The sequence below is a fragment of the Ictidomys tridecemlineatus genome, chromosome 1 (genome assembly GCF_052094955.1).
Source record: "Ictidomys tridecemlineatus isolate mIctTri1 chromosome 1, mIctTri1.hap1, whole genome shotgun sequence".
Classification (NCBI taxonomy): domain Eukaryota; kingdom Metazoa; phylum Chordata; class Mammalia; order Rodentia; family Sciuridae; genus Ictidomys; species Ictidomys tridecemlineatus.
In genome coordinates, this window is record NC_135477.1 from 192,444,529 (window position 1) to 192,470,692 (window position 26,164).

At 35.2% G+C, this 26,164-nt stretch overlaps 1 long non-coding RNA gene across 1 annotated transcript in view; it reads left to right on the forward strand.

Annotated features, from left to right (window-relative positions):
* LOC144364866 (uncharacterized) overlaps positions 1 to 20,333 on the forward strand; it is a 37,386-nt gene extending 17,053 nt beyond the window's left edge. The window contains exons 2-5 of the long non-coding RNA XR_013422966.1: positions 4,900 to 5,024; positions 5,679 to 5,754; positions 5,903 to 6,017; positions 17,313 to 20,333. This is a non-coding gene — a long non-coding RNA (uncharacterized LOC144364866). The remainder of the gene's footprint in view (positions 1 to 4,899; positions 5,025 to 5,678; positions 5,755 to 5,902; positions 6,018 to 17,312) is intronic.
* Positions 20,334 to 26,164: the final 5,831 nt, after the last annotated feature.

The window sequence follows — 26,164 nt, forward strand, 5'->3', positions numbered from 1 at the left end:
ATTTGTGGTCTGTGTCACTTGGAACTACTTCCTTAAAAACACTAACATCTTACACCCTCAACTTTCCCCCTGTAGGTTGAACATAATATAGCAATCCTGCAGTAGAGTTATTCTGAGAATAAAATAAGCAAATGTATATGAAAAAGTGACTATGTTAGCTATTTTTACTATTAAATGTTCAACCTAATAAATTATCATGTATTTCAATATATTAGTTTTAATGCAAGTTGAGTTATTCTCTTGGATTTCAAACTCGTAGTTTATTTGTTCATTCTTTCTTTTTAGAGAATCCTCATTTGTATTCAAGCTAACACTTATTCTATGTATAAACTTTTGTAAGTCCTATTGACTTGCCTTGTACCCATCTGTTAAATAATATCTCTATGTCAGTGAATCATTCTTGATTATGTTTATCTGTAAATATCAAAAAAATATCCTACTAAACTGAGGCTTAAATAAATTTGAGATGTATTTTATTATCCTGCAGCTGTAAGACTTGGTCTAGCACCTCAGGGATTCCATGGCAAACATCATGTGATATTCTGAGCTTCATAGTGATATGCAGTAAATAAGGAGAAAGAGGGCTAGAATTAAAATTGACCAAGTCTACCGCCATGGGAACAGACTGACCTCACAAAGTCTTTATGCTCAAATGAGTTAAGGCGTATAAACTTCTTTTTAAAATTTTTGAAAGAGAATTGCAAGAAAAATAGAGGCAATCATTGTATTTCCATGGTGTCTAATTCCCAGTGTGTTGAACTTGATTTCTCCCAAAAACAGAATAGGTAATTTAAAACATTGGATAATTTTCTGCTCACAAGTTCAAACATATTCATTTCCCTCAAAACACGGTCGCAGTGTAAATTAATTTTTAATAAATTATTTTGTTACCATTTACTATTAACCATAAATATTTGCCCTTATGATCATAGAAAAACACTTCTTACTGTGAGTGCATGCACTCGTTCATTCAATATAATAAAATCCTGCCTTAAAATAGCAACTGGGATTCAGAAAACCCCATCTTATAGATCCAGAATACCATTTTCAAGTTTAACAATATGATCTGTCTAAAAGAATCTAACAAAGATTTTGATCCCAACTGTGGTTTGGAACATGTGTGTACCCTACCATAAATATCTATGGAAATAATTACTGTTCTTGTGACTGAGTTGGAAGATTTGGAACAGTGGCGATGATTTTAGTGAATTTGTGGTTAGTCAGTGTCTCCCCCACCCCAGAGAGAACCAGCTGGAAGCCATAGTGGGAGGACAAGGGACATATTTAGTGAGATAAGGTCAGTCTCTGACTTTCTGTGGCTAGTCCTTCATTTCACCCTTGCTTCCATTCCTATCCTTCCTTCAAAGGAAGAGCTTGACCACATCTTAAGGGGAATGAGGACCATGTGAGTTTATCTTACTAGGGGGCTTTACTCTAAGTCCTTTCTTACTCCTTATTTATGTGGTATACACTGTTTAGAACCAGGAGAATATTGGATAATAAACAAATAAGTATATCATTATTAATTTGGATAGGTAATATAACAGAAATCAATGTATCCCGTGATACCAAAAAAAAAAAAAAAATGATACCAACAGAATTGTAGGAAAAAGGCTTGGTGAGGAAGTTACATTTAAGATAAGAAGTGACGAGAGGGTCTATCAGACTCCTTGGAGCAAAAGTGGTATAATCCAAGTAGCCAAGTACTAAGAATTTTTAAGTAAAGGAATGATTTAAGAAGAATGGGCACAGTGTGAGAAAAACAGATTTAAAGAAGACCTCTAGACAAAACAAATTTAAAAGAATTTGAGTAAAGAATGATTTTCAAATTGGGCAGTGCTCAGAGTCAGAAGAGTCTCAGCTGCAGCAATACAGGCAGCAAGAGCTTTCATGCTGAAGAAAGAGGAAGAAAATGTATTTGATTGGGTTAGAGTACAAAGACCTAGCTAAGGTTTAGTTGGTGGTTTCTAACTGGTAGTCTCTAGTTTCTGTGTAAGTATGAACTATTTATCTGTGCTGAAATGTCATTAGTGTACACAAATGTATCTTGATAACATGTTAATCAAAACTTTTAGAGTCTCTAGTTTTCATTTTATAGTTCTGTGTGTTTTTATAGGCTTTGTTATGCTTACATGGGAACTTAAAACATGGGAGCTATATTAATCTAATGTGCTTCCAATTAGTATCTTTTAAAAAATTTTTAAATTTATTTATTTTTGCATTACAATTCTTAATACACCATTATACCATAATTTATCATATCTCTAATTATATATAAGGTATGTTGACACCAAATTCACATCTTCATACATGTATTTTGTATAATGATGAGGGTCTCCTTTCACCATCCATGCTATTCCCCTTCTCCCTTCCTTTCCTTCCAACCTCTATTCCCCATCTAGAGGTAATCTTCCTCTCTTGCTCTCCCTTCCAACCCCATTTTGAGTCACTCCCCTTAGATCAGAGAAGACATTCAGCATTTGTTTTTTTGGGATTGGCTAACTTCACTTAGCATAATCTTCTCTAATGTCATCCATTTCCCTGCAAATGCCATAATCGTATTCATTTTTATTGCTGAGTAATATTCCATTGTGCATAAATGCCACATTTTTTTTTATCCATTCATCCATTGAAGGACATCTAGGTTGGCTCCACAGTTTAGCTATTGTGAATTGTGCTGCTATAAACATTGATGTGGCTGTGTCCCTGTAATATTCTGTCCTATTAGCATCTTTTAAAAAAACATTCATAAAGAATAGTGAAACACTCTAGATCTAATAACAGTGCAACAGTGTGTGTGTGTGTGTGTGTGTGTGTGTGTGTGTGTGTGTGTGTGTGTCTGGGGTGGGCAGTTGGCCACCTCTTGAAGAATTGAGGCAAAGGAATAATTATAGCCACCTCTTAAAGAGTTGATGAAAAGGAGTAATTATTGCACAATCAGGCTGGAGAGGAGCTGCCTTATAAAATGTCTATATATTGTGGAGGAGAAGTTCCTTTGTAATGTGTTCAAATGGTCATATGTTCTTGTAAACTTAAAATACTTCTTTTTAAAAATATAATCATTTTTTTCTCTGACTTTCCCATTACATATTATTTCATTTGGAGTAACAATGGACATTATTTGGGTCCAGCCAAAGTGATTTTTGATTTGGAATATTCGAGTTTGGAGAGCTGTAGAGTTTGTAAATTAGATAATTTAATGTCCTTCTTTAGACATTAAATTATATTTAGTCTTGCATGTGTTATAACAATCAAAAAACTTTCCACCTCTCACTTATTGACTGATACTGGCTTAATTATATAAAAATCAAAGTCCAGAGGTTTTATTGTCATGTAGACATATCCTGTAGTACTAAGCACTGGAAATATAGGAGCAGTGGCACATAAAGTAGCAGAGTTCAAGTGTACATAACCAGAAGCTAGTTTGTAGAAAATTCTTTCAACATTCAGACATGTCAAAATTTCAAGCAAAGGAATGTGTCTCTTTGATGCCTCCTCAAAATGAAAATTCCTTTGAGTAATATATTTAAAAATGCAGAGGGTAAAGTACAAAAAAATAAATAAAAACCACACTTCTTCTTTCATGTTGGAAATCATACAAAATATAATTTGCCAGCCTTACTTTGTAGAGCACCAGACTGTAAACAGTAAAACAAATATCACTGTGTAAATTATGACACATATTTTACAAATACCACTATCAATATTTTTTAAACCACATTTAAAGGCAGAAAAAATCAACTTTCTATTCTTTAAATGGAAAATAAAAGCAAGAAATCAATGTCTCATGCAGAGCTAATTAAAGAGTATGCATCCAAGTAATAATCAAGAGATGTGTCAGTGTTAAGCAATACTACATTTTTTCCCCTAGATTTTGTATTATGTATCATTGGTCTAATTTTAGTTGACTATTCATTCCTGTGCTTTCTCTTTTCACTATAAATATTTACTTTTGTATCAAATTTGTGTTTATAAGTTTGTCTTCTTTTTCTTAAAAACTCCACAGAACTTAAACCTATCTTAGAATAAGCAGAGGTATTTCTGAATACTTATCTTCAGTGTGAAGGATATTAGGAAGACATAACAGGCTTCCAATGACTTACCTCATTTGTCCTTAACTAACCCATCTCAAGCTGGTAGCATGAGCAGAACCATTTCTGGGAAGATACAGCTTGCTTTTTCATTAGAAAATGCCAACAGTCTGCCATGATCAATTACACTCATTAATTCTCAGGAAGTGAGAGTCTAACGTGTGAGAGAAAAGTGATCACTGCTAATGACTGTCTTGAAAACAGAGTTCAATGATATCCTGCAAGTAAATTAGATAACAATTTGTTCTAATATTCTCTTTGAGTAAAAACACCCATAAAATATACACTAAAGGTGACAATTGCAAAGATCATTTAATGTAATAAATCATTACTAAATAATAAGCACATTCATTGTATGTATTTCACTTTCAGAAGCCTTCTCAATTGTTAATAAATGTTAGTAATATTATGTGAGAGCATATATAATTATTAAAATATTTGATAAACCATATTTAAATGAATAATATTTATTTCCTATCTATGTTAATACCAAATACATTACTTTGGAAAAACATAAAAAATACTTATATTAAATGTAAAAAAAGTTTTAAAAGGATGATATATCTGTTCTTCAAACTCTAGACACATTGTAGATAATCTGTTATTTATCATCTAAACCTTTGCAGATATTTTGATAAATAGTTAGGTTTCCTCCTGGCAGACAGAGTAATATTTCATAAACTTGAAAGTTATCCTCTCACTGATATGCTTAAATTCTTCCTAGACTTCTCAATGGTTTCATAAGAAAAATCCAAACCTATTCTCAGGCTGTGGTATATTTCACAGTGGGTCTCCCATTTCTCATTAGGCTCCAGCTTATTTCTATGACTAGACCCACCCTGTTCTAAGCAGAGGCTTTCATCCATGTGTGAGGAACACTTGCAGTCAAAGTGACTTTTTTAAAGAAATCACTTTCTGACCAACATAGCAGAGGTTAGTTATTTCTACCTTATGATTTCTCTAACAATATGTATGAAAAAAAATATTTTTTAAATATTTGTTTTCTGCTGAAGTAGAGGTTACTCTATTGGGGGAAAGATCCAGTCCATCACATTTATATTCCCATGTGCACTAATAGGTGCATAATAGGTATATAAAATGGATTAATATATTCTTTTTTTTGGCAGATATGATTATTTTCCCATTTCAATTATAGAATTGAATTAAAATGGGTTATTCAATATCTGATTGGAATTATTTCCTGACAGACGCTGTGAACAGAGCTGAAATCTATATCATTGTGTTCTACTTTGGCAATAGGTGTAGGCAGAAGAACCTACATGAGCAAAGATGTATTACTCAGACATTGTAGGGCACATTCAGAAATAGAGTAGGCATTCCAGGGTGGCGAGAGAATAAGTGAGAGACCATTGCTTGGGAGTCACACCTGAAGGAGAGGTTGAGGCCATAGTAATGGGGGCTTTCAAAGCTGTGCACTTTAGATGTTTTAGTTTCATGTTTCAGCTAATGTTCCCACTAATATTTTTTTTTTTGAGAGAGAGAGGGGGGCGGGGAGAGAGAGAGAGAGAGAGAGAGAGAGAGAGAGAGAGAGAGAGAGAGAGAAATATTTTAATATTTATTTTTCAGTTTTCGGTGGACACAACATCTTTATTTTATTTTTATGTGGTGCTGAGGATCGAACCCAGAGCCCTGTGCATTCCAGGTGAGTGTGCTACCACTTGAGCCACATCCCCAGCCCACTAATAATTTTTTAAATGTCATCATTGAAACTTTTTTTAAGACAAACATTACTTCAAACATTATGTGGCTTTGAGTAAATAAATAAATAAAAGTCTCTTGAAATGTCTCAGTGACAAAGTGTAGATGGAGAGGAGAGAGGCCAAGAGAGACTGCAGAGGAGAGTTCTGCAAAATGTGGCAGGAGAAGGAAGGAAGAGGAAAGAAAGGAGAAAACAGGAGCCAAGAGGTAAGAGGGGAAAGGTGAGCCGCATTGGAAATAAATCTTTTACAGAGCAAAAGATGAAAAGAAATATACAACTCTGCTTATTCTATATGCACTTTACTGTCTCCCACTCTCTTCCCAGATCATACATAGTTTTTCAGTAATAGAACAATTCAGGTTCTAAATATCATCCATGAAAAGTACCCTGTATACTTTCAGATATACTTTTGAATTATTATTTAAAAGTTTCAGTTAGTTTGATAATCAAGAGGCTTTTCAATGGAAAATGACCCTTCAGTGACAGAGAACATCTGATTTTTTTTTACTTTATACTTGCTTCAAGACACTTTAAGAAGAAGAATTTTTAAAACTGAATTATTCCTTTTTTTTAAACCTGGAGCTTTTATAGATAAACATTACATTAATTTTGGATAAAATAATACACTTATGTATATATATGAAAGTTCTACATTTTTTTAAAGAGAGAGAGAGAGAGAGAGAGAGAGAGAGAGAGAGAGAATTTTAATATTTATTTATTTATTTTTTTAGTTTTCAGTGGACAACATCTTTGTTTGTATGTGGGGCTGAGGAATCGAACCTGGGCTGCACGCATGCCAGGCGAGCGTGCTACCGCTGGAGCCACATCCCCAGCCCAAAAGTTCTACATTTTAACCCTAATGATAAATGTAATGTCTTAATTTACAACTAGTAAAATGAGACATTTGACCTGTCAAATTGGAATTGATTAATATATGTGTTTCTTTCCTCAAGAAACTTATTTTTAAATGAAGATATCATAATATAATTTCATCTCTTTTCATTGTCTTAAAATCCTGGACTTGCTTCTTGTAAAGGGACCTCTATAAGTCCTAGAGGTATAACATTCTCTTTGTTCCAATAGTTTCTATTCCACTGGTCAATAAGCAGTTTGGCATTTTTCTGAACAGCATTTTTGTTTCATTGTTCTCTTGATTGAATGAAATCTGTATGGTAAAAATTGAATTCTCCCTCTGCATGATGTCTATTGCAATTGAGGTCTTGCATTGCTCTAGCTATATTTGGCTATTAAATTTCAGACACATTTTGAATCAAAAATGAAAATTAATACTTCATATCTTTCTCTTTTCTCTTTATATTGACTTTAGTGAAACTATACCTTGCCACACAGAGTATGAAACTCTAAATATCCCTGCACAATGGACTTTATTTATCAGTTATGTTCATAATAATGTAACTTCATTCTGTTTTCAAAATGTCTTCTGACCACTGCCACACAGGAAATATAATTATTATATTTAGGAGACTTTGCTATATTAAAATAATTTCAATCATTTTTAGCAAAATCAAGACAGGTTATTCAAACAACTAATTATACAACTATGCTTATTCTGTATGCACTTAACATGCTGAATTTCCCATTTTGTTTTTGATATTTTCTGTTGAATTTATTGTTTGTAGAAACAAACTTTCAATATCACTGACATCACTTATTGAGGAGAGGGTCTTTTTTTAAATTAATTAAAGGTCAAGAACTATTACTGGATCCTTACTGTGCTTTTACCTTTGGGCTAGTTATGACATAGCATAAGAACTAGATAATTAAGTGTAAGCTCTTGTCTTTAGGACAATATACTTCATAATACATAAATGAACATAAATGTGTATTTTAAAACATTAGTAAACTATTATGGACAAAGAATCATATATGTTAAAAATAAATAAAAGTATAAGAAAATCTATAAACATGTAAACTGATTGTACATAACCTAAATGTATAATGGATGTTGGGGTCTGTGTTGAGGAGTTTAGTCTTAAATTGAAGCTTCATTCAGAAGCAAAAACAACAACAACGATAAAATCTTCATTCAAAGACAATAGTCACTCTTTGATTTACAATGTTTTGTAAAGAAAACTCTCTTGTCCTGCCCTACTTTGTCATTTGCTTCCAAAACTCCTTGCACAATCCATAGTTGGAGCAAAGGAATCAATGCCCCATTGGAACTTGCCGTAGTGTTGAGAGCCACAGCCAAAGGGGCCCCAGCAAACTTCCAGCTGCCAGCAAGCTTCAGACTGCCCCAGCAACATCTAGCTGATTGGCTCCTCTGCGGTGATGTTCATTGGGCTGTTTCCCTGCCCTTCAGACTGCCAGCTGATGATTGGCTCACAGCTGCCCCAGCAACATCTAGCTGATTGGCTCCTCCACGGAGCTGCTCATTGGGTGACTTCTTTGGCTCTGCCCACGCAACCCAGCCAATCGGCCTCAAGAGGAGGAGGATTGTGGGAGGTTGAGAGGCTGGTGTGGGGGAGAGAGGCTTGTGGAAGCCGGTGGTGGCAGTTGGGCTCTGAGGGTTTTTCCCTGGAGCTGTTTTGTTTGGCGTTTGTAGTTCTAAAAATAAAGTTAGTTTCTTTTTGACAAGTGGCTCCTGATTTGTGCCAAGCCAGACTTCGGCATTTGGTGGCTCGCACGGGGAGCAACTGAGGGTAAGTAAACTGCTCGCCCCTGAGGGCAGGGCGAGAGGATGGGGAGCCATTCTAAGTCTCCTCTTTTGTTTTGCTTCGTTTTTGTTTTAACTTTCCTGTCCCTGGAGATGAGTAAGAGGGAAGACAAACCACTCACATCTGAGGAAAAACTATTTGTGTTTGAGGAACAGATAGGGAGAAAGGACGGATGCATATGTCAGGAGGATAGAAAGGCTGTTATAATGATTTTGTGTGGTTCCCTTTTTATTGGATTCTGTCTCGGTTTTGTTTGGCGTCATCTTGTTGGGTTGTATTATAGTAGAAATACGGGATCAGCAATTAGTAAAAAACAAACCGAAAGAGTGTTAAGTAAATTGTTAGAGGAAGGAAGCTTCCCAGTAAAATCAAGAGCAGTCAAGGCATACGTTGATGTAATACAAGAATATAGCCCATGGCTTTTTAAGGAGGAGCTGTTAGATATATCACAATGGAACCATCATGGTGAAGATTTAAAAAGAATAGAAAAGAACAACCCAGGGACTCTGCCAGTTGGCACATTGTCATTGTGGACGTTGGTATCTAGTTTGCTTAGTCCAAAGCCTTCAGTTCAGACAGAGGTAGAGGAAGAAGAAGACATATTGATTCAAGTAGAAGAGGAAGTCTCTCAAGTTAGTCAGAAAGAGGAAAAGATTCAAGTGAAAGAGAAGGTCTTTCGAGATAGTGAGACAGAGGAAGAAAGTTTAGAGCAGAAAAATCTATCAGGGGAAAATTTAAAACAGGAGACTGCTAATAAGACCCTTTTATTAGAGAGCGTAAGTGTCCAACCAACAGCACCGCCTCTACAGGAGACTGCTACTAATAGCATTCTATCACCAGAGGGCATAAGTGTTCAACCAACAGCGCCACCTCTACAGGAGACTGCTACTAACAGCACTCTATCACCAGAGGGCATAAGTGTCCAATCAACAGCACCACCTCCATATGCTAAGAGACTCCCAACCCCCGCAGTTGATAGTTTGGATCCTGAGACAGGATCTCAAGTATGCCCTGTATTTGAGGTAGGAGGGCAGCGAACTTACCAGGGTTTAAATTTCAAATCAGTGAAGGAGCTAAAAGAGGCTGTAGCAACCTATGGTCCTCAAGCACCCTTCACTGTAAGCTTGGTCGAATCCATTACCAACTTAAGCATGACGCCAGCAGATTGGGCTAGTTTGTGTAAAGCTGTGCTAAATGGAGGACAATACCTGTTATGGAAGGTTGCCAATGAGGAATTTTGCAAGGAGACGGCTAGTCGAAATGCAGCAGCTGGTTATCCTCAGAGAAATCTAGATATGTTGTTAGGAAAGGGACCTTATGAGGATCGGCAGCAACAACTTGCATATGATCCTGGTGTATATTTACAAATTGCTGTAGATGCAGTTAGGGCATGGAAGTCTTTACAAGAACCTGGAGGTTTACAAGGTCAATTATCTAAGATAATACAAGGAGCTAATGAACCTTACGCTGAATTTGTAGATAGGCTTATTCAAACAGCTACCAGAGTTTTTGGGAATACAGAACAAGCAATGCCATTTATAAAACAACTGGCTTATGACCAAGCGAATCGTTGGTGTAGAGATATCATTAGACCATGGAAACAGGAAGATTTAAACACATATATTAAATTATGTAGAGACATTAATGAACAAGGGCAAATTGTGGCAGCTGCAGTAAAACAAGCTTTAGATGCCAGAGACATTAATGAACAAGGGCAAATTGTGGCAGCTGCAGTAAAACAGGCTTTAGATGCCAGAGACATTAATGAACAAGGGCAAATTGTGGCAGCTGCAGTAAAACAGGTTTTGGATGCCAGAGACATTAATGAACAAGGGCAAATTGTGGCAGCTGCAGTAAAACAGGCTTTAGATGCCAGGCCAAGAACATGCTACAATTGTCAACAAACAGGACATTTTAAAAGGAATTGCCCCATAGGAGGAGGGTTTAACAAAACTAGGTATCAAACAAGTAGAATACCGGGTATTTGCCCACGATGCCGTAGAGGGAGACATTGGGCTAATGAATGCCGTTCTCAAACCACCATAGAGGGTACTCCATTATATTGGGCTAATGAATACCGTCCTCAAACCACCATAGAGGGTACTCCATTATCAAAAAACGAACAAGGACAAGGTGTTTATCCACAATATCGTGGACAAAGGCATCAGGCTCCGTTGCCAAAAAATGGACAGGGGGCCCCAATGCTCCGGGGCCCCAAACCACAAATATACGGAGCACTGGAGGAACCCAGCAACCCCAGCAACCCCGTCAGGGTAGTGCCCAGCACATCAGATCCCTCATCAGACAAACCAGAGGGAGCGCAGGGTTGGACATCTGCGCCTCCACCAAATCAGTACTAACTCCAGAGATGGGAGTTCAAATCATTCCCACAGGGGTAAAAGGACCTCTTCCCAAAGGAACAGTAGGCTTATTATTGGGACGCAGCTCTTCTACTCTAAAAGGACTTTTGATAAGTCCTGGGGTAATTGATTCCAATTATGAAGGTGAAATAAAAATTATAGCCAGTTCTCCAAAGGGTATATCAGTAATTTCACCAGGAGATAGAATAGCACAGTTACTAATAATACCAAGCCTACATGATAAATTTTCCAGTCATGTTGTAGAAAGAGGTTCCAAGGGATTAGGCTCCACAGGTGTAGATTGGGCTATGCTTTCTTTAAATTTAGATTCTCGCCCCATGCTAAAACTAAATATTCAAGGACATGAATTTAATGGGCTACTGGATACAGGTGCAGATCTTAGCATCATCTCTCGTCAAGAATGGCCAAAACATTGGCCATTACAACAAGCCACTCAATCGCTTCGAGGCCTAGGAGTGGCGACTAATCCCGATAGAAGTGCAATGCTATTAGATTGGAAGGATCCTGAAGGATGTGAAGGAACTATACAGCCATATGTATTGGATCATCTTCCCGTAAATTTATGGGGACGAGATGTCTTAGATCAATTAGGTTTGACATTAACAAATAATATCAATCAAAATGCACCCACTATTATGGCTAGACAAGGTTTTAGGAAAGGAAAAAGATTAGAAAGACAAGAACAATGTATAGCAGCACCAATACAAATAGATCAAAGAACAGACAGACATGGGTTGGATTTTCACAAAGGGCCACTGAGACAATAAAAATTACATGGAAATCAGAAAGACCAGTATGGGTTCCTCAGTGGCCCTTGACTAAAGAAAAGACACAAGTAGCCCATGATCTGGTCAAACAACAATTAGCGGAAGGACATATACAACCTTCTGTATCTCCCCATAATACTCCCATTTTTGTCATCAAAAAGAAATCTGGTAAATGGAGATTACTGCAAGATTTAAGAGCCATTAACAATGAAATGGTCATTATGGGACCTGCTCAATCGGGGATTCCTCAATTGTCTGCTTTGCCAAAAACTTGGTATGTTTTAGTTATAGATATTAAAGATTGTTTTTTTTCAATTCCAATTCATCCTGAGGATAGTCCACGTTTTGCATTTACTATCCCTGCACTAAATCATGAAGGTCCTGATCAGAGATATGAATGGAAAGTACTCCCTCAAGGGATGGCTAACAGCCCAACTATGTGTCAAATTTATGTTAACAAAGTAATCCAGCCACTTAGAAATCAAAATCCTGAACTACAAATATTTCACTATATGGATGATGTGTTATTGGCACACAAAGCTAAAAACACATTGCTAGAATGTTATGCCACACTTACAAACTTATTAAAAAATTATAATCTAGAGATAGCAATAGATAAAGTGCAATTAAATTTTCCAATTAATTATTTAGGAGTTCTATTATCCTCAACCATGGTCCGTCCACCAAAAATTCAAATACGAGTAGATCAACTCAAATCACTTAATGACTTTCAAAAGTTATTAGGAGACATAAATTGGATAAGGCCTTATCTAGGTATTCCAACAGGAGAATTGGGACCTTTATTTGATATCCTAAAAGGTCCATCAGATCCAAATTCACCCCGAATGTTAACGCCTGAAGCAAGAAAGGCATTAAAAATCATTGAAACATATATGGAAAATATGCATTTGGATAGAATTGATATAAGTTTGCCTTTATTATTTATTGTACTACCAACAAAAAATATTCCTACAGGAGTATTTTGGCAAGAAGGTCCATTATTATGGATACATTTATCTTATTCTCCTAACACTATTCTTACTAGATATCCTGAGGCTGTAGGACAATTAATACTCAAAGGAATAAAAACAGCAAAGGCAGTGTTTGGAATTTCTCCCCATAAAATTATTACTCCATATACTATGAATCAAATTGATGAATTAGCTAATGAGTTAAATACTTGGGCAATAATAATGTGCAAATCTAATGTTTCATTTGATAACCACTTACCATCTAATCCTTTATTGTCTTTTTGGTCATTGCATCCTGTAATTTTTCCAAAAATGACAAGAAAAACACCTATCATGAATGCTCCAAATATATTCACTGATGGGTCAAATAATGGTACAGCAGCAATAATTACACCTAATCAAACTTTTACATTTTTAGTACCCAAACAATCAGCTCAAAAGGTAGAGCTTAATGCAGTATTACAAACTTTTGTGATGTTTAAAGATTCTGTATTTAATTTATTTTCTGATAGCCAGTATATAGTTAATGCTATAGTATCCCTTGAAGATGCTGGTAGAATTTCCCCTTCTTCTACTGTTTTCTCTTTGTTTTCCACTATACAAAGTTTAATCTGGGACAGAAAAGATCCATTCTTTATAGGACATATCAGGGCACATACAGGATTGCCTGGAGCCCTTAGTTTGGGCAATGATTTAGCAGATAAAACTACACGTGACATACATATTTTCTCTATACTAGAAGAAGCTATAAATTTTCATGAAAGATTCCATGTCAATGCTAATACTTTACAAAAGCGTTTTAAAATAACTAAGGAACAAGCTAGACAAATAATAAAACAATGTCAAAATTGTGTGACCTTTTTACCACAAGTTAATCTTGGAGTCAATCCTAGAGGATTGATGCCTAACCATATTTGGCAGATGGACGTCACACACTTGCCAGAATTTGGAAAATTAAAATATTTGCATGTTACAATTGATACTTCTTCTGGATTTTTGATGGGCTCCCTTCATGCCGGCGAAAAAACTAAAGATGTTATAGCTCATTGCTTACAAAATTTTGCCACTGTGGGCATTCCAAAACAGTTAAAAACAGATAATGCCCCTGGTTATACGTCTACTTCTTTTAAACAATTTTGCTCATCATTTGGCATTACTCATATAACAGGAATCCCATACAATCCACAGGGTCAAGGCATAGTTGAAAGAGCTCATCAAACTATTAAAATGTACTTATTAAAGCAAAAAGATGGAATTGGGAAGGGGTATATATTCCCCAAAGATAAACTTAAAATAACGCTTTTTACTCTAAACTTTTTAAATTTGGATTCATCAGGACTTAGTGCTGCAGAAAGGCATATGTGTCCAAAAAATGTACATAAGCCCAAGGTACTTTGGAAAGATATTCTAACAGGACAATGGAAAGGTCCTGACCCAGTAATTGTCTGGAATCGGGGGTCTGTTTTTGTGTTTCCACAGGGAGAACAGCAGCTGATTTGGATTCCAGAGAGATTAACTAAAGCGATTTCTACAGACCAAAAAGAAGATGATTTAGCTCAAATCCATAATAGCTGATATCCAAAACTCCAATTTGGTTATCCTTACATCTGCGACAGAACCAGGATGCTTTTTTCAATATCTATTTTATTATTGCCCTTTCCCATATCATGAAGTTCTATTTTATTTTTTTGAGCTCATACAGACCTAGGTTAATGTTTTGCTGATCAGTTCTATTTTTTTTTTTTTTTGACTATAGAGTTTTTAAACATTGCAATAGAGATTTTACCTGTAAAAAGTTATAAGGCCTTTACTATTGTGTTATGTGTTGTATGTATTATATTATGTGTGCACACTTGTGTTTTGTGTTATATGTTTGAATGTACGTATGTCCAATGTACATATTTCTATATATCATATATGATGAGCGCTCATGAAAAGATGGATCCAAATATTTTTTTTTTATTCACGTGATTTAAATGGTTTAATTTAAATTGGGTAAATAACTGTTAAGAATTGTTTTAATATGTAAACAAAAAAGGAGGTTAACAGATCTGTTTGTTTACTCTCACCTTTCGTTTTCATTATATTTAATAATTCTCTTCACTATAATGTAAATTGTTAAGAAAATTGTTTTCTTTTAGTGCCTTCTGAAATGTTACCTAATTTTTTCTTTAGCCATTATTGCCAGAATTTCTATCTTCATCCCAGTGCCGATGAAGATAATATAAATTGTTAAGAAAATTGTTTTCTTTTAGTGTCTTCTGGAATGTTACCTAATTTTTTCTTTAGTCATTATTGCCAGAATTCCTATCTTCATCCCTGTGCCGGTGAAGACAAAGAAAAAACTAATCTACAGTTTCTGCAATAGCCATCACTGAACTGCTTACAGAACTTGCACTGAACTGCTTACAGAACTATGTGTCATTTGTATGCATTGTGAACTATCTGTTGGTGCAGCGACTTGTGGTAGTGTTGGGGTATTTTTGCTGATGATATCATCGGTGGTACAATTTTCCCAAAAGGAGCCGTCAATTGACTTGGTATATCTTCCTCCCTTCTGCTTGTCATGATCATTCAGCTAAAATTTGGGGGTCAACAGAGGTGAGGCAAAGAACCTCACCCCCCCCCCCGCTGAGACCTCTCCACAGGTGTGGCTGTACTGGACCGGTAGTCAATGACGGGTAAGATCCAATTACAATGGTACCAACCTAAGACAGGAGGCTGACGCCCTGAGGTCAGCTCATCCGAAGACGGGTAAGGACCATATGTATTGGACAACCTAAGGCAGACACGGTCCATAAGCCACATGCTTGTTGTTTAAACAGAGAGGGGGAGATGTTGAGAGCCACAGCCAAAGGGGCCCCAGCAAACTTCCAGCTGCCAGCAAGCTTCAGACTGCCCCAGCAACATCTAGCTGATTGGCTCCTCTGCGGTGATGTTCATTGGGCTGTTTCCCTGCCCTTCAGACTGCCAGCTGATGATTGGCTCACAGCTGCCCCAGCAACATCTAGCTGATTGGCTCCTCCACGGAGCTGCTCATTGGGTGACTTCTTTGGCTCTGCCCACGCAACCCAGCCAATCGGCCTCAAGAGGAGGAGGATTGTGGGAGGTTGAGAGGCTGGTGTGGGGGAGAGAGGCTTGTGGAAGCCGGTGGTGGCAGTTGGGCTCTGAGGGTTTTTCCCTGGAGCTGTTTTGTTTGGCGTTTGTAGTTCTAAAAATAAAGTTAGTTTCTTTTTGACAAGTGGCTCCTGATTTGTGCCAAGCCAGACTTCGGCACCGTAGTTTGTATAAGTCTGCCCTGAAGGTTCCTGTGTTAAAGGCTTGGTTTCTGGGATGGTGGTAATGGAAGGTGCTGTGGATCTGTGGAAGGCCAATAGGTCATGGGTGGTACATACCCTCAAGAGGGATTGTGGAACCCTGGTCTTTTACTCATTCACTTTGTTTCTTGCCTCATGAACTTAGTGGTTTGCTCCAACATGGGTTGTCACCATGAATGTGCTGCCTCACCAGCATCAAAGCTGGACCACTTGATTGTGGATAGAAACCTGTAAAACCATGAGAAAAATTTCTCTTTTATAATTCAATTGTCTCAGACATGTCATTATGGTGAAGAAAAGCTGACTAACATATACCTAGTACCTCCCACTCCAGGAGCTAAGATGAACTCTCCTCTCAGAGTGAGCTTCAGACTAAAAGATAAATTCTTGAAAGAAGCCCAAAGTGACTGCTCTATGTGGTATTGTGGTAACAGCCCTCCCAGAATAATGGGCTCCCTAAAGTATAAGGCCACATGGCACTGTCAGCATCTATGTGCTCATGATTAATTGTGTGGTAACTTTGTTGCAACCCTGTAGCTTAGGATACCAAATCAAACTGTATGTTACCATATATGGGAGACAAAGGAGCTAATATGAAAACGAAACTCAGAAAGGGTATACAAAGCAATGCCCCAGCCTCAGGGTTCAGCCTGCATTGAGCCATTGCTGGCACTAATAAGCTCTGCTTCCTGCTAAAAGCCTCAGTGTCCCACCTCTGTGCAACAATCCTGCAACAGTATGAAGAAAAGCATTATTGTAATTCTCCCAGAACTCTACATATAGGGACTTTCTTATGCCCACATATTGAAGACAAATTTCCCCTGAGTCTGGCCACACAGTCATGATTTTCACAATTTCGTTCATTTTTTTTTTTGAAGGACAGATATAAAAAGCTGTCATGGGACCGAAACCGTTAATTCCGTGACTTGCATCTAGTTTTCTCTAAAGAGATGCTTTTCTCCTAACCGCTTTTTTATATGAGACCTAACACTTTACATTCTTATTTTTTGATACGCCTTATTGATTATATAAACCTTAGAGAAAGAGTCCTTCTTGGTTTCCTAATCATCAAACTAAACTTAACAACCATGTTCCTCTAATCATCTGCTCTGATCTATGAGCAGATTGATGCTTTACTGAGCTGATATGAAGAAATGGAAGTGGGGATATAGGGCCAAAGATTTCACAGCAGGGGCTGGAGATGTGGCTCAAGCGGTAACACTCTCGTCTGGCATATACGGGGCACTGGATTCAATCCTCAGCACTACATAAAATAAAATAAAGATGTTGTGTCTGCTGAAAACTGAAAAATAAATATTAAAAAATTCTCTCTTTCTCTCTCTCTCTCTCTCTCTCTCTCTCTCTCTAAAAAAAAAAAAAAAAAAAGGTTTCACAGCAGAATTGCTTCCCAGGAGGCTCAGGTGGGCAGATGTTACTACTGGATAGTCAAGAATGGAAGTTGACATGGCCAAGAGGATGAGTATCAAAACATACCAACTAGTCATCAAGTGTTGCAAGCTCCTTTTTCACTTGAGTGTATTCAAACAATTATTTTAAGAGTTCCAGATTACTATTCTTCATTCCTTCCACAGTCAGGGCAGATTTATAACAGATTAGAACTATGGTGATATTTTCTTCTTTACTTCTTTAAGACCACAGAGGTCAATGTGAGTAGACTTAAGAGTTAGTGATTGAGGAGTCCAGAAGCACATTGTTCAACATTCAGTAATTCAGACTAGTGATGTTCTACAGAATAATAAAGGATGCCTGAATCCAAATCTCTCCACATATCTTCTAAAATCCATTCAGATCAATAAGGAGAGCAAACAAACTATCCATAATCCATGCTTACAATATAAAATGAAGTTGATTGATACTTGAAGCACTACAGACATCACTGGGAGTATAACAATGAGAGTAATGGCAGCTGCTAAGAGGGAGAAAATATAGAAGAAAAGTGATAAGGAAAAAACGGAGGTTCCAAATAAGATAAATAAAGCAGTGAAGCAGAAACAATTACAAAACAACAATCTAAGATGACTTTTTGGAATAAAAGACATGAGCCTTTATGTAAAATAGGGCTAAAATTCTTAGGTAGATTTTCAAGAATGATGAATTCTGAGAAATACCCTAAGAAAATTGTTATACCTACATAAAAATAAAATTCTTAGTACTTCTCTATTCCCATTTTTCATCCCAGATTTTAATACTGTGTCCATTCCATAAATGCCTGCAGGAAAGAAAGAAGAAAGAGAGGAATGAAAGAAAGGAAAGAGGAAAGAAAGAAAGAATAGTAGGAAGACAAGGGAGAGGCCACAAATGGAAAGAAGGAAGTTCAAAATCTAGTAATCATGTATATCAAGCTTAACCATAGAAATGTTTGTATCATGCCTATTATTTGATAGATGAAAGCATATTTTTCAAGATTCCATCCAGTTTTCTGCAGCCTAATCTTAGTTTGAACTAAAAAGAATTTACTGAATCACTTTAAAAGTCTGTCTAGATGTCAAGGAATATATCTGAAAGGTTGGGACAAACCTGAATATATACAACATTTTTCAATGTGAGAAGACTCCATGAAAGATTGAGCAAAAGTCAGAGTGCTGGCACATGCCTCTAATTCCAGTTCCTTGGGAGGCTGAGGCAAGAGGACCACAGGTTTGAGGCCAGCCTGGGCAAATTAATGAGACCCTGTCTCCAAATCAAATTATAAAAGGGTTGGGAAAGTAGTGCTGTGCTTCCCTAGCATGACTGAGCCCTGGGTTCAATGCTCAGTATCCCAAGAGGGGGAAAAAATGACACAGCAAAGAAAAACTTTCTCTGATCTATGTAATTTTCTGAATTCACCATAAATAACTAAAGTATATTCATTTTATTTCTTTTATAAAATGATTATCAGTGAGTGGCAACACAGTCATGAAGTTTTCAGATTCTTATAATCATTATTCTCTCACAATTTCTATGATGTGTTCAGAATTTCCCAATTAAATAGGTCAAAGATGATTATGATCTGTGATAAGGACACATCACATTGTATGAAACCAGTAGTAGGAAGATCAGAAAATAAAGGCTCCTTAGAGCAACCAGCAGGAATTGAGATCAAATTAAAATGACTTTTTATTAGTCAAAATGTTCAACATTTCTTCTAAGTTTTTAAAATGGAAAATAAAAAACACAAAGTCTGTATTTTTTTTTGCAAGAAAAGCAATAGAAGAAAATAAAAGTATATACAAATAAAAGGAAGGTTACATTACTTGGATTAATAAAAATAGCAGAATAATATTAGGTAGATCAAGGTGACTAAGATATGGCAAAATATTAGGCAAAACCATAATTCATTGCATGATTATTTTAAATTTTCTGAGTTTTACTTTTTTTAATAAAAAGGTAAAATAGATGACTCCCTATTACCATCTTCAGTTCTTTGAATATTAATCCAGAAATCTACCATGAATTTATATTCCATTTTTATACAAAAAGGGCAATGCTATTCTGCTGTTTTTCTCCCACCAAGTAAATTATCATCACCTATAAATCTACATTGTTCTTTTGAATGGTTTTATTATATACCTTTGATCTATATTGGTGAATATTTAGGAAATTTTAATTTGTCATTTGCTTTTCTTGTTCCAAGAAAAAAATCCAAACTGAATATTCTAGTGCTTATATCTTGCTCTGCTTATTTGATTTGTTTCATTTACATAATAAGATTAACTTTCTGTAGAAATATTTCTGAGCTAATGAGAACATGAGGTTAAAATTTAGTAACTCGCCAGTGGCCCATTCAACAAGGACTGGTAAGGACACATCACACTGTATGAAACCAGTAGTAGGAAGATCAAAAAATAAAAGCACCTTGGAGCAAAGCCAGCAGGAATTGAGATCAAATTAAAATGAGTGGGGGTAAAGTCTGAGGCTCCCCAGATTGGACACTAGGATACAGCTGATGTCTCCCCAGGAATTTAGCAACCAATCTAGGAAGCAGAAGGATGCAGGCAATGATTGAGTATTGCACTGAGATTTAAATCAGAGTGGATTATTAGATTAGTTGTCTGGACTGGGAAATTACTTAATACAATTGACTTCCTAGCTAGAAATAATCATGAACTGGTGAGGGTTTTTGTTGTTGTTGTTGTTAATCAAGACTTAGTTTAAATTCAGTGAAGAAATAAAGAGAAGTTCAATTTTTTGCAAAACTCTTGTGGAATTTTCCAACTGTATAAATTTTTCACTGTTATTTACATTCTAGCCTCTTGATTATGACAGCTGTTTGTGTGTGTGTGTGTGTGTGTGTGTGTGTGTGTGTGTGTGACCCTACTTAGGATGCATATCTTTTCTCATAAAATGTTGTTGGTCTTTTTGTAAGGGCTCTGCACTGAAATATTTTTATCAGTTTTGTTTGTAAGAAAAGGACTTGCCAAGATTGTTGCATGTTCTTTGACATTTTAAAAATTTTAATAAAGAAATTTTAAATAGTCATGTAGTTAAATTTATCAACTATGATTTATGTGATCTGTATCTTTTTAGCAAGTTTTTCTAAAAAAACTTCTTTCATATTCAAATAATCCATTCTAATATCTTAGCCATTTCAAAAAAAAAGTTTAGTTCATTTAGACTTATTTAGCCTGCTCAAATAATAAGATATGTATACAGCTATATTTATAGTTTTAAGATGGTTAGATAAGCCAAGTGTGGTGGCGCACACCTGTAATCCCAGCAGCCCAAGAGGCTAAAGCAGGAAGATCATGAGTTTAAAGCTAAGCTCAACAAAAGCAAGGCACTAACAACAGAGTGAGACCCTGTCTCTAAATACAATACAAATTTGGCTGGGAATGTGTCTCTAGGTTCAATCCCTGGTACTAAAGGGGGCAAAAAAACCCCTAGATAATTATCCCCAAATAATCTGTTGAATAAAGTTTTTTCAGCACAGATTCTAAATGCCACACTCACTATAGACTAAATTTTGTTCTGTTGACTTGACAATATGTAAGCAGGATTATTTGTTTCAGCTTTAGAATTTACTTAAACTGTTATTACAAATCATCAGTACTTTGCTTTCTTAATTCCATTCTTAATTCATATTTAATTTTTCTATATTATTTAGAATACTTAGAATAAACTTTGTCAGCTTTCCTCAATACTATTTCCCCATTTGGATTACAGGATCACATAAATTGAAGGAGATTCAAAATTTCCTAACTGCTCTTTTCCATATAAGAAGAATATACTTACTTACATTTATTCAAGACTTCTTTTATGTGTTTTAGTGAGGTTTGGACATTTTCTTCATCTAAATCCTGGACATTTCTTCAATTTCTTCTTCTTTTTTTGGGAGGGGCACTAAGGATTGAACCTGAGGGTGCTTAACAACTGAGTCGTACCCCCTACCATTTTTTAAAAAATATTTTGTTTAGAGAAAGTGTCTCACTAAATACTTAGGGCCTCGCTAAATTGCTGAGGTTGGTTTTGAACTCATGATCATACTGCCCTAGCCTCCCAAGTGGATGGGATTATAGGTGTGCACCACCACACCCAGCCAATTTTTTTCCTGTACTTTATTTTTGTTATTTTTGTTAATGTACATGCAGTTGTTTCTATTGATTGCTATTTGTTGAATTGAAAACTGACTTCCTATTACACTTTCACTGCACCTGTTTCTTCATTTAATTTCAACACATAGTACTTTAGGACTACTGTAATAATATCTAAAATGGTCATCATTGGCTTTTCCTTGACTTCAGTGACTATGTCTTTGTTCATAGTGGTTTTAGTGAGGTCCTGAGTGCCAAATTCTCAACCTGCTTCAAGTTCAACATTTTAGTACCTGGGAGCTTTCATCATAGTCCGAAAGCATCCTACACAGAACCTTATGGTATCCTTTAATTCTTCTGTACTTGTGCATGTCCTGGTATATTGGACTTTGGATCTCACAAGCCTCTTTAATCACCTATTTCTGTGCATCTTTTTCTTATTGTGAAAGCTCTACCCTGATGCTACAATCTGCCTCCTGTCTCCATCATGTCCTGTTGTTTGATTATTTGACCTATATTTGTTTTTTTTTAGTTATGATTATTGGAAGCAAATGTCATATAATTAATAGAATCTTTATTGTATTTAATATAGCTTTTAAATGGAGATGCAGAAAATACAAAACCAGTAGTTTTAATTATATAAATAAATTTATATAATGTGGAGATATTAAATATCTCCGTTTAAAAAAATCTATCTTGCTTGATTCCAGAACTGGTTTGACTCATTTTGTTTTGACTCACCCACTGTAAAATAAAAAAAAAAAGAATCTATTAAGTAATGATAAAAGTATTTTAAATAAAACCAGAGACTCTGCATCTAATAGAAGAAAAAGTAGGTCCTAATCTCCATTGTGTGGGATTAGGCCCCAACCTTCTTTGGCACAGGGCTCCTTTGGCACAAAAATTAAAATCAAGAATCAATAAATGGGATGGACTCAAACTAAAAAGTTTCTTCTCAGCAAAAGAAACAATCTGTTAAGGGAATAGAGAGCCTACAGAATGGGAGCAAATTTTTACCACGTGCATGTCAGACAGAGCACTAATATCTAGGATATATAAAGAACTCAAAATGCTAAGCATCAAAAACAAAAATCAATCAATCAAACAAACAAACAAAATAACCCAATCAACAAATGGGCCAAGGACCTGAACAGACACTAATCAGAAGAAGATGTACAATCAATCAACAAACATATGAAAAAATGTTCATCATTTTTAGAAATTAGAGAAATGCAAATCAAAACCACTCTTCCTCCAGTCATAATGGTAGGTATTATGAATACAAACAACTAAGTATTGGCGAGGATGTGGGGAAAAAGGTACATTCATACACTGCCAGTGGGACTTCAAATTGGTTCAGCCAATATGGAAAGCAGTATGGAGATTTCTTGGAAAATTGGGAATGGAAACACCATTTGACCCAGCTATCTATCCCCTTGATCTATACCCAAAGGACTTAAAAACAGCATACTCCAGGGACACAGCCACATCAATGTTTATAGCAGCACAATTCACAATAGCTAAACTGTTGTACCAACCTAGATGCCCTTCAGTAGATGAATGGATAAAAAAAATGTAGCATATATACACAATACAATATTACTCAGCAACAAGAAAGAATAAAATCATGGTATTTGAAGGTAAATGGAAAGAGTTAGAGAAGACAATGCTTAGTAAAGTTAGCCAATCCCAAGAAAACAAATTTCAAATATTTTCTCTTATACAAGGTGGCTGGTTCATAGTGGGATAGGGACGGGGAGCATGGGAGGAATAGGTGAATTCTAGATAGGGCAGGGGGATGGGAGGAATATGGGGTTAGAAATGATGGTGGAATGTGATGGTCATTATTATCCAAAGTACCTGTATAAAGACACAAATTGGTGTGAATATACTTTGTATACAACCAGTGATATGAAAAATTTTTCTCTATATGTGTAATAAGAATTGTAATGCATTCCACTGTCATATATAAATTAAAAAGTTAATAAAAAAGTATTTAAAGTTATTAACATTATCCTATTGGAACAAAAATATACTTTGACATAAATCACATTTTTTGAGCTGATGTTTAATATGTGGATACAACAAATATACAACAAAATTACTGTCCAATATTATTTAACATTTTACAAAATCTTCTTTAAAAAATAATTTAGGAGAAAAATTGTATTTTTTAAGTTTCATTTTCCAGGTGAATTGTTTTCTTATTACTTAATTTATGTCACAGAAATTAAGCATTTAAAGGAATGAAAAAGATTTTTCTACCTAAGATTCTTGTGTTTATTTTTTATACAATTAGAAATTTAATAAAAGAGGCTATCAAGTAGTTATCAATTATTTCTACAGATGAAAAAGTATCACAATAATGAATATTTTGCCTTGAAATATGAGACCACCTTTTGTTTGTATATTTTATGAATTAAAAAATTGTCTCATAACTTACTTCATTAATGAGTTCATTTATATACAGAGAAAAGGTTATATGCAATTGCTTTGAGGAGAGAAAAGTAAAACACCTTTTCATAGCAAACAATTATGAGAGTAAATTTATATGTCCATGCCTGTAGTTACTAAATAAATAGCAATGTATGTCTGCAAATCCTTCTTTATCATGGCATTTAAATTTTAAAAGTAAACAAAATTGCATTGTGTTTCACACAGTAAATACAGAATGTGTTTACACAACTTACAGTTTTAAAGTTTGATTAAAAACATTTTAATATTGAAACCAGATTTACTCTACTGCCTATATTAGAGTCCAATGGTGGACTCTATTTTAGACCTAATAGAATCAACATTATTTGGAAGTTTGATGAAGACTGACAAAACTCCCACATCAAATTTGATCCAGAAGCTCATTTTGTGTTATGGCTAGGATTAGGACAATTCCAAAAATTTTGGGACTTCACTACTCCACTATTTAATGAATTCATTAAATTTTAATACTGTAATGAGGTATAGGAAAACCAGTATAACCTGGTAAAGTTCTCAACAAAAATTAAGAATTGAATCTCAAATTAAGTACTTTATATCAGGGCAAATTAATTATTTAACACATAAAACAAAGTTAATGAGGTATTTAGTTGGCAAACTTTCTGACTTGCATAAAAAAATTTATATCTGATTTTCTTTTTTTAGATCAAAGATGGAAATTGGAAAGCTACCAAAAACAATAGCTTAGAAATAGTGCATATGGAATACAATATATATTCATTAGAATTAGAAGACGAAAGGAATACAGAGTCCTCACCATAAACACCAAGGGGTCAATTCTTTGTTGTGAAATTTGACTGAAATACTATTTTCTTTTATTTCTTTCTGTTATCAGGGATATTGAACTCAGGGTGCTCAACCACTGAGCCACATCACCACCACGTTTTTTGTTTGTTTGTTTGTTTGTTTGTCTGTTTAGAGACAAGATCTGACTGAGTTGCTTACTGCCTAGCTAAGTTGCTGAGGCTGGCTTCAGGGATTCTCCTGACTCAGCTTCCTGAACTGCAGGGATTTCAGGTGAAATACTATTTTCATTTGACCTCTGAGAGTTATCCAAAGACCCCGTGTGCCAAAACACATGCTATCAGTGAAGGAAGAGCAAATACTATTCAGAAAAAACAGTTAGGTAAATGCTGTAAAAACAAGACCAAATCATGCAGCAATGGACGGACGCTAGCATCAGCGGCTAAACTTGAATTTGAATGAAAATCAGGATATGGTTTTTGTTCTCATTATGCAGAGGCAAAGATTAAAAAATAAATAAGTAAATGTAACAAGAAAGTAAAGAAAAAAATCATGACCAATCAGAATGCAGAAATGGAAAGTATACTAATGGCAAAGGAAAGGGTTAAGCTGTGAATAACACAGACTCTAAGAGTTGCATAATTAAGGTAATATCCAAATGAGTGCCATTACTTTTTCCATTACTTTCACCCAAGAGATTCATAAATCTCACAGCAGGCAGGCCAGCCACACTTATCAAATGAAATAGAAATATACAGAGGCAGACAGAGAGCAGAGGACACACCACAGCTTCATCCAAAAAGACAGAAACTATTATAATTGATGTAAGCAAATTCAGAAATGATACTCTAATTTTTTTTCTACAGCAGCAAAACATTACTTATTTTTCCTCTTTCTAATTAAGAAATAATTATTCAATATTGCTATTGAATGTTACTTTGGAAATAAAATATCTTTAATGATTTTGGTAACTTTGGAAATAAAATATCTTTAATGATTTTGGTATAGAACAGTAAAATTTCATTCAGATTTCTAAGGAATACTAGTCAATTGGCAAATAAAGAAAATGGGTATTCTGGGTTAAAATCAAAATTAAACATTATCAATTGATTAAATCATGCAGCAAAAATAAGGGGGAAGAGCACTAATAATAATAACAATATTAATATTATTACCAAGAGAAAAATAGTATTTTCTAAGTTTTGTAAGAACTGACCAAATTATGCTTATTTATAATTTTAAATTGCTGGTTAAAAATTGCCCCTCTCTCAATATTAAATTAATGTTTATATTAAAATAATATAAAAACTGTGAATAAAATCTGAAATTTTCTACAAATTTTAATTTACAAACAATAATTCAAAACAACTGGTAATATTTCAAAGATTAGTTAAAAGAGAAGATGAATAGAAAATGTATTTTCATTATTATATTGTTTGTGTAAACCACAGATAGATACCTATTTGGCTTT